The following is a 10,603-nucleotide window of genomic DNA, read 5'->3' as shown; positions in this document are numbered from 1 at the left end:
TATATATATATATATGCGTGTGTGTGTTCTATTTAATTAGTTATTAGTTCTATTATGCCGAGTCGACAGTTGATAACTGTTTTTTTTTATTTATTGGGTCTTTTACCTTTTAGTCAGAGAAGAAAAGACTACCCGAAGCATTTTTTTTTTCAGGGACTTCCAGCCAGGTGAATGGGGGAGGGTGGAGGGACTAATTCTCAATTGAGTGAACTCTGCAAGCGGTACCCAAGAGAGTAATGGCAATAATGACGACCTCTACCTCACTCCATCACTTCTCTCTTTTTCCATCTGTCTACCTGTCTCTCCTCAGACACACAAACCAAAGAAAATCGGAAGCAGTTGTTTTAAAAGGGCAACGGTTTTCATCTGCCGTCTCAGAACTCAAAACGCAAAGAGCCACCGGAAAAAAAAATACCGCGAACCATTTATTTTGTCCGATGCTTTAATAAGTTTGCCAATCCACCACCCCATGCCGGTGTTTTATTTTGTCGACCTCCGAAAGGATGTAAGATGAAATTAAACTCGTCGAGATTTAAACTCAAAGTGCAGAGAGCTAATTAAAATGGTAGGGTGGGATTTGAAAGCTTCTGGCTGCTATTTCTACTTGGTAATTTGACCGCGTAAATGCTTCCTCGTTGTTTTATTATTGATTTATTTTACAGACTTGTTTATCTGTTACCAATATTCTCCCGACTCGGTACTCTGTCAACAAACGGCTCTTGTTACTGGGCCAGAAATCCAGAATCCAGAGAATCTATTATGAGTGTACATCAGCAGCAAGCTTATCCACTTGAATGAATATACTAAAAATTAAATTAAAGTCAATGTATTAAGACTTGTACTGCTCCATACCACATACGATGTATAAAAACCACACTATATTTCTATAAAGTTATTACTCATTCAGCACTGCCTTGCTATTTTACATTAGACGTTAGAAATTATATTATACGTAAACGTTAGAAATGCAGGAAATTTAGATCCACATTATCAGTTTGAGGGCCATTTGGCTGTTATTTCTAGCAAATCGAACTACAACAATGATGCTCTTTTGTTGTTTCGGGTTACATATGGTTGTCTTAACGATGACGATGAGATAATTACAACCATATGAAACTCAGCTCCTCATTATCTATTTCAGGGATATTTGCTAGCTATTTCTAGCAAATCGAACGACAGCGACGTTGCTCTTTTGTTGTTTCGCGTTTCATGTGGTTGTCTTAACGATAACGGTTAGATATTACAACCATATGAAATTCGCAATAACTAAAGAACCGTGTTGTAATTCTGTTTGCAAGAAATAACAACCAAATCTTCGTGATATCATATCTTACTGTCTTTAAAAAATGAAGGATACACTAAATAATGTGATTCTAAATACAATATATCTAAAAATACTTTTGATCATAAGTTTGCTGGATCAACGCTGACCTGGGGCTAAACGATTACATCAAACCTCTATGGTATCTATTACGAGAACTTTTATGTGAGCGCTAAACTTTTCTAGAAATAGTAATCAATTTCCCTCCGGTCACAAGGGTGATGACTGAAGGAAACATTTTATGGACAGGTTACAAAATGTGTGCAAGTTAAGAGAGAAAACGAAAAAGGAAATGAAACTGAAAATAAAAAAAGGGTACTGTCATCCCTAAAAGACTACCAAAAATGCTTACGAATCCTGAATTATCTTGATAACTAAGGGTTGGTACCCTCTCCAGCTGTCATTTTCTTGCATACAGGTGCATGCTAAGTATAGGCCCATTCAGTGGTGTTTTGTTCACAAATCCCACCCATCTTTAAACAAATTCACTTTGAAATGAAGTGGGAACCTTTGTCGCCATCCTCATTTTTCTCTGCAATTGAAATTTTAAAAAGTCAATCGGTGCTTGACCGAAGAGCAAAGTGTCTGTCTTCAACCTTTTCTGTTGCACCAACCATATAACCTTTTTTTTAGCAGAGTCATCAAACAGAAGAACGCTGTCTGCTCTTTCGAAGGACGATATTCACAATGGATTCAGCTGTTAGTCCAATCCATCCTACCCATAATAACTGCTTCCAGGAAAACTCCACAAGATAGTGATGTTCGGGACTGATCTGGTGTATGCAGAATGGTTTTGTCATTCAGCATACATCTTGGACGAGCTAGGCACTTTCATGCCTAATGTTTCCCTAGTAGTACTGCTAAATCAGGGATTTCTGATAACTGTCCAATACTCTCAGACTAAAAGTCCTCCAGAACAGACCAACCTGTTGGTTTTGGTTGTCATCCAGAGTTTTCCTATAAATATTGTCACTCATACCCACAGCTAACTTTCAGATGAATACTATTGTGATCGCATTTCTTAACTAGTACAGAGTTGTGGATGTCCGACAACATTTCAGATGCCTGATGCCCAATCTTGGTATTTACCTGATTCAGTACTGCATCTCTGTCAAAGAGGTGAGCTGTAGGAACATGGCCTCACTTGTTTACCATCCATTAATCATCGTACATGCCAAAGCCTCAAGTGCATTTCTGTGCATCATCAACCACGGCCCTCTGTGCAGAGGTTGTTGACAACATGTCCCTTCTACAAGAAGTGAATGAGCAGACACCCCACCCTAGTCAGACAAAAACAGAGCAAAGCACAATGGTCAGATTTTAATATGTAACAGAGGATATGTATGGCATCTTCTCGGCCTATTTCTAGATAAGACTGGCTACTCTGTTCATAACCTCGATTCAGTTCTAATCTGTCTGGAGGTCAAGATTGAACGAATCCCTAAGTTAAGTGGTCCATCTGTTCAGTACCCTATGACACTGTCTGATAGCATGTACTTGCTTCTCCAGGTGTCAAGCTGCTGGCTTATTAACTTATCATGGTCAATCATATCTCTCATATTCCTTTATAATATTCTTTTCTGCTCTAGGTACAAGGCCCGAAATTTTGGGGGAGGATGAAAGGCAAAGTCGACCTCGGTGGAATTTGAACTCAGACCACAAAGCCAGACGAAATATCGCTAAGCATTTCGCCCGGCGTGCTAATGTTTCTGCCAACCCACCGCCTTATATACCTTTATAACATTGCAAACTATCTCGACTTTCAGGGTGTCCTGCTTTTTGTTTCAGAGGCCCTGTAAAAATTAAGGGTAGTGCCCATAACTCTTAATTTTTACAGAGGTTTGGAAAATGATAAACGAGTGACAATTATTTGGACACCTAAACACACAAATATAATTGGAAACACAAAAGCAGATGAATTAACGAAAGAAGGAACACTGAAATGCATTGAGTTACTTCCCTTCAGTTCTAAGCTTGCTTGTTACTTATTGTTTTGTTTAACTTGTCATATTTTAATAAAATATTCAGAGTGAATCAATATTTCAACTATGGCTGCCTGATTAATAAGCCACACGTAAAGCCTCCTCTTATTTTATCTAGTTATCTATATCATTATAGCATGACATAACATGGTGTCAGAGTAAGGTTAACCTCCTGCCACAAAAAAAAGGTATAGACAGAGTTCGAGTATTTATTCTCCCCCTTTAACTTTGTTTATATGCGCATCAAATGCACATGCAAGCTGTTTGAAACTGAAGTACTCTAGACACATTTTAAGCGACTACAATTAGTCTGAACAGGATAAGTTTGAATCCACCAGAACAACAGAGCTTCGAAGGAAATTTAGCTGAAAGCTACAAGGTCTAGGAACAACAGCATGACTTTTATCGACTTGCTGCAGTAGATATGGTAAAAGATGGAAAAGTGCTGGCTGCAACTTGTCTCCACATTACTGGATCCAAAATGCAACAGGTATTTAACTCTTTTAAATTTGAAAACCCAGACAATAAAAACAAAATTATTATTGTTATTGCCCTGAAAAAAGCATTACATATGTCCACTATCTATTTTTTAGATGAACTCCGTTACCACCAGAAAAATTTGAGCTAATTGAGGAGCAAGGGGAGCGACCGCTTCCCAGAGCACATTTTTCAAAATTGGTGTATTTTCAACATTTTTTTTAAACGCTTATGTTCACTAGTACGATTTAAGTGTTGTCAATATGAGAATTGGTGGCCTTTCCCACAATAGACTTGAGGATTGTCGCCATGATCTTCAGTGCTCAATTCAGCCCGAAATCCAGCATCGTTAAACTATATGTCTGGTCCTTATGTCTTTAGTAGCTGATATTTCCATAATTTCTCAGTCATGTGTAGCTGCAGATACGCCGACTTCAAGTTGACGATTGTGGAAGCCTTTGTCTTCTGTCTTCATTCTCGCAATGTTTCCCTGCAAAGGTCGGTAAGCTCGCCGCCTGTGTGGTACGATGCGTGGACATTCAGCTCTCAAAAGTCCAATACCAACCTGACCTTGCCTTTCATTGGCTGCACCACTGCCATTAGCAGCAGTACTCCGCTTTTTACTTCCACCTTCCAAGGGATTAGTACCCTCCTCGATCATCTCTCCACTTACCCCTGGAACTTGCTCCTGACATCTCTTTTCAGGGTATGCTGATAACAGCTTACCCTATTCCTCAACGTTAGGGGCTTTCTTTTCCAGTGCCACTCAAGTATCCACCGCTGACCGTCGAACACTGCCTGGAAATCCTTATCTACGATGGTGTATGCAACATAGCTCTCTCCAGGGCTCTCTCCACTCTCCTGTTGCAAACTCACATCACCATCCTGTCTTCACTAACCGTGACGCCTCCTAAGTGGTGGATCGTGTATATGTCCATCACTACATCAACGCCATCACCACATATTTGCTCGCAGACTTATTTTTGTTCCCTGTTCCAACATCTCCACTTTACTGCTACCTTTACATCTAATCTCACTGTCATCAACTGCCCTTACACTACCCATACTATTCCATATTTCAGCCAACTTTGAGGTCAATAAGGCCGTTGTACAACCCATGTCAATGAGGGTTTTTAGCACTTTCTGTCCGAGAGCCTCTACTTGCTTGCAGGAAGAAACTACCGAGGTAAGTAGTCTCCCTTTAATTCTTTTCTGGCTGCAGTTGTAGCAAACTGGTTCGGTCTTCGGCTCCTTGAAATCCCTCGCTATGTGCAGACTCTGACACCTAAAACACGAGCCATTATTCATCAATCGCCGCCTGACGTTGTAGGCTTCCGCAGCTGCCATCGTCACTGCATTCCGCCCGGCGTTTCACGTCAACACACGGGCTTGAGCAATGAATTCAATCATAGACATCTCGCTGCCCGGCAGCTGTTGCAGCCGCACAGATATCTCGTCGGGGAAACCCTTCATGAGCGTCAGCCACGCTGCTTTTTCTATGCCTTCCCCCATAAATCCAGAGATCGTGGCCAACCTTCGAATTTCTGCCGCATACACGTCCGCGTACTCTCCCACCATGCTCGTCGCTAAGGAGGTGCACTGGACAGCAATGCCCCACCCCCACTCGCTATTCAATGGTGCGCCCTCAGATTTATTCCATTTTAGTGGATCCACTTTAGCATTATTACAAATTCGTGCCTGCCCGGAACATTCCACAACACACCCATGTACCAAAGTCTGGCGATGGGCCTGTCTCCCATCTACCTCGCTTTTCCTAGTTTGGCAAACGCAGCTTACGAACCTTCCGTGCACGCTTCCTTTAAGTGCCGTTCAATATTTTTCCGTCCAGTTGGTCCGCTTCGTCCATTTTGAGGTACAGTACTAGCGCGTTTCCTTCCAAATGCAGAATCACGAGACCTGCCGCATCCTCAATGCCTTACAGCCTGGCAGCTACTTTGATCTTCCGAATCCTGGTGATAACATCTCCCTCGCCACAGAAGTGATTCTTATTTTTGTTGACAAATCGTAGAAAAAAAATTGCCATTTCTTATTGTTCATTTTTAAAGAATTAGCATTTTATTGTATCACTATTTTTATATTTATTTATTAATCATTTCTATTTTTTACTTTTTTTTTTTTTTTTTTTTCAAATTCTTTTTAAACTTTATATTTTTTTCACTTTCAATTCATCCCTTAATTTTTAACTCCCTAACTTAAATACTTGTACACTTTCATCATTGATACCTCGACACCGATCTCTTATAGCTTTTCTACTTCTCTTCCACTCTATTTTTCGTTTCTTACCTACTACACTCTATCTGGGAGCAAATACATGTGCTGTCCAAGCGTGTTTTTCGGCTCAATACTTGCATACTCTTTGGGTTTTCTATGTACCTCAGGGGCTAGTCTAAAGTATAATCCTTTCAAAGTCTCTCTAAAATTTATACATCTAACGCTAGCAATACTCTATTAATTCATTTTACCGTACTTTATCCTGAATTCTGCTACTCTTTATGCAATATGCCTTTCTGACAGTATTCTGCTTTATACACCTTATGTAATCCTTCATAACTTTTTCTTTTGAATTTCAGGAAATTTTTGCGAATTTGTGTTCTGCACACGAGAATTCAGACGATTATACAAAAAAAAATTTATGTGATTTAAGGGAGATTTAGCTGTTGTTTTTAGCACATCCCACGACCGCGTGATACCGCCCTCATTTCCTTACCACTCTGACATGTATCGATGGTTTTCAATATTTTTCTCCCCATAAACACATTTAATGGAATGATGATGCACCCAGGTGTAGTCCATTGCTGGGATTTAAGCAAAAAATTCGGACTGTCCGTCGTATTTTAAACTTCGATTTAAAGACAAAAATTCGAAAAAGTGTGGAAATTTCAGGATTTATGGGTATGGGAAGGAGGGTTTTAAAAACAAATTATAATTTTTTTTTTTTTAGTCATATGAATTTCCATTTGTAGAACACAAATGCGAAAAGATTTTCTGAAAATTCTAAAAAATTAAAAAGTTATGAGAAGTTATATGGGATGTTTAAACCAGAATTCTGCCTGCTTTTTTTGTTCTCTCACAGGAGTTAACAGCTTCACTTTATTCACTATATCCTACAATATTTTTATCTCTTCAATTCAGGAATTTCTAATATTTCTACCATTCTCCTTTGGTCCTATACCAGCGATCCTAAGCCTATTTTAATTTTAATGAACTCTATGTCATTATCGGCTCTATGTTCACTCAACACTTACATATTTAGTAAAGAGTTTTATACTTTAGAGTTTTAACTTTAGTTTCTTCCATAACTTTCGGTTTTGGCTTTAATTCCTTGATGTCCACCCCCACCCCCCTACTATTTTTCTTTTAAGCCCTGGCTTGTCACATTTTAGGGTCACAGGAATAGTTCTGGTTAGGTTAGCTTCATTCCATTCCCTCTCACTTTACTCATGTGGTTTATAGCCAACATCCATCATACTTCCTCTACCACCCAGCACACTCTGTAAAGTGGTTAGTGTTAGGAAGGGCATCCGTTCATAGAAAGCAAGCCAATTGGCACCTGGTGCCACTCTCTAGCTTGCAGACTCCTGTCAAATTGTCCAACCTATGCCAGCATGGAAAGCAAACTTTAAATGACGGTATACATGCATATATTCATGTATGTATGTATATATATATTTAGTAGCGTGAAGACAGATTAGACTAGATTCATATCTCCTGTTTAATAGGTCGTTTACCTATATATATATATATATATATATAGGTAAACGACCTATTAAACAGGAGATATGAATCTAGTCTAATCTGTCTTCACGCTACTAAATACTCATTCTCTAAGTATAATTAAATATATAATACACTACACCTCCTAAGCTAAACTAAATATGCATAAAAGAACTTTCCCTCTAAGTATTATTAATTATAAGTAGATACGAATAAGACCAGAGTTAGCCCCCTTTTCACCTAAATTTAAGGTTGCTACCCTGTACTAACACCGCCGGTGCTATAAATATACGACGGATCCCTCAATCATAAAATCACGTGGAGATGCACTTGATTAAAACCGGAATAATGAGCTTAAATAGCACCCACCTTACATCCCCTTACAGGAAGACCAACACAACTTCAACTAAAACGTAAGGCTTGCTTTACCTATCGCTATTATTACACCACCATATACATTAATATACCCACCAATCACTTCTACTACATCCCTCGCACCACGAACTCTCAACATACTCCTCAACATTCTGACGAGATCTGCCAAACCATTGGCTAGATTGAAACGTACGTAAATGACTATTACATAACATTCACAATGACTCACTACATAACCTCAACCTCCACAATATAAAACAAAGGCTAACTAGCCCAACAGAACTGCTTCTTCTCGTATTTGTTGCTCCATTCTCCACATAAATATATATATATATATATATATATATACACACACACACACACACACACACATGTATGTGTGTCTGTAAGTATGTATATATGTGTGTGTGTGTGTACATGCATATATATATATATATGATTTAGTTAAGAGGATTCTTAAGAATCAAGGCACATTATATAGGACACCAGAAATAGCTAGGTACAAGGACATTGTGCTCACGGTGAAATAAAATAACATTGTAGGCTTCAAGTACTGGCAGGATACCACAGATATGCAAGTATCAAATTCAATTAATAACCATAGGTCTGAGTCACCACTGGATTGTTGATGTGATGTAGGTATAAAAAGTAATTTTAAATGGTGTTTAAAATTTATGACAGCCATTTCTGTGGAATTTTGTTTAATGTGGTTGTATGAGATTACATCATACTATGTAATTCACTATCATCAGGTAAAATTTTTAACAGGTAACATCAACTTGGACATAGCCAACATTTGTTGAGCTAGTAATGCATTCAATTTCTATGCTCATATGTATAGAAGAAAGTGTGGTCTAAAAGAGGCAGTTAACAAACAAAAACAAGAAATCATTGAAGTATACAATGGGAAAATATAATTACAATTATCTAATTTAGTTTATGTTTGAACATAAACACAAAATACCAAATAATCTGAAATTTCTATAGACATACTGGAGCCTGAGATTGTAATTAAAGCCATCAAAACCAAAGCAGACTTATCCTCAGTTAAAGGAGACATACAAAGGAATCCACCGACCACCAGCATCATACATCAAACTATCATCCACTTTCATCCCTTCCTCCACATATGTATGCACAACAGATATACACATATATATTCATATTTACATAAATATATATATCACATATTCACATACACACACATATAATATAGCACTAATTTCAAAATAATGATAGAATAGAAGATTAACAATTGGTTAATTAACCAAAGTGGATTATAATCATATTTAATGATCTCAATGTGCATGTGGGTGTCTGTGTACATGAAAGCGGGTATGTATACATGTATATGAATATACTCTCTTTCTCTTTTACTTGTTTCAGTCATTTGACTGCAGCCATGCTGGAGCACCGCCTTTAGTCGAGAAAATTGACCCCAGGACTTATTCTTTGTAAGCCTAGTACTTATTATATTGCTCTCTTTTTGCCAAAACACTAAGTTACGGGGACCTAAACACACCAGCATCAGTTGTCAAGCGATGGTGGGGGGACAAACACAGACACACACACATACATAAATATATATATATATATATATATATATATATATATATATATATACGATGGGCTTCTTTCAGTTTCGGTCTACCAAATCCACTCACAAAACTTTGGTCGGCCCGAGGCTATAATAGAAGACACTTGCCCAAGGTTCCACGCAGTGGGACTGAACCTGGAACCATGTGGTTGGTATTGCGTATGAATGAGCATGCTAATATGCTCGTGACCATTCATATAATGAGAATGTGTGTGTATGCTGATAACATATCAATATACTTAGAAATATGCTACCATCACTCCAGACCAGCAGTGCATGAAATTCCAACAACTCAAGCTTTGTTTCTAAACTTTCTGTTAAACCTTATTTACAAACATGAAAAGCTTTATTTCTACTACAGTCACTTATATAATAGATCACATTTTAAATTACAACATTTAAATACAAATAAAAAAATTTTTAAAAAAGGTAGAAAAATTTTTTTAAATAATAAAAAAGAGGTAAAGCAGCAGAAGATGGAGGGGAACAAATGATGTGCTCAGCTGCACACCAGTCATGATGTTGCTATGGAGATTAGCCAGCAACACTGCAGCCACTACCTCTCGTGGGTCCCATTTCTCAAACAGGCCATTGTTATCTAGATTTTGTACTCTCCCTTTAAATCTCTCTCTTTCTACTGACCATGTCTTTTCATTCTTTATTTTATTCTATTATACATTTAAATTAATGGTCAATCAACCTTTCTTTGGATAATAGCTGCTATATCTTGGTATCCATATCTTCCTTTGAAATTCATTTTTTTTTTTAACCTTACTGTGTTTAATTACTGACTTTTTACTGAATTTGTCGGTCTATGGCTATTACTCCCTTAAGATAAATCATAAATGGCAATATGCTTAGTACATTTGTTGCCTGTGCAATAGGTTGAGCTTACTCTCTGTACTAGAGGATGCTTTCAACAACCACAAATCATTCCAATGACTAGTCTATTAGTTCCCTTCTCAGCACCCTTGTATAAATGGCTACTCACATGCACACACACACACATATATATATATATATGTACACTTTATATGTATGTTAGTGTTGATGTAACATCTATTATAACATTATAAAATGGCTGAAAGCAAATGGAATAAAAATCTGCTCTCTTCA

At 37.8% G+C, this 10,603-nt stretch overlaps 1 long non-coding RNA gene across 2 annotated transcripts; it reads left to right on the top strand.

The window, feature by feature from the left end:
• Positions 1-1,240: 1,240 nt before the first annotated feature.
• On the top strand, positions 1,241-10,603 carry LOC106876971 (uncharacterized). 2 transcript variants are annotated; one of them, XR_001410312.2, is made up of 3 exons: positions 1,241-3,793; positions 4,863-4,966; positions 9,277-10,603. It is a non-coding gene; the product is annotated as an uncharacterized LOC106876971 (long non-coding RNA). The 2 variants fall into 2 exon arrangements; XR_001410313.2 differs by lacking the exon at positions 9,277-10,603 and adding an exon at positions 6,372-7,476.

This window comes from Octopus bimaculoides, chromosome 23 (assembly GCF_001194135.2).
Source record: "Octopus bimaculoides isolate UCB-OBI-ISO-001 chromosome 23, ASM119413v2, whole genome shotgun sequence".
Taxonomy (NCBI): domain Eukaryota; kingdom Metazoa; phylum Mollusca; class Cephalopoda; order Octopoda; family Octopodidae; genus Octopus; species Octopus bimaculoides.
The sequence above is the reverse complement of the archived record's forward strand: the minus strand, read 5'-3'. Positions and strand labels throughout refer to the sequence as shown.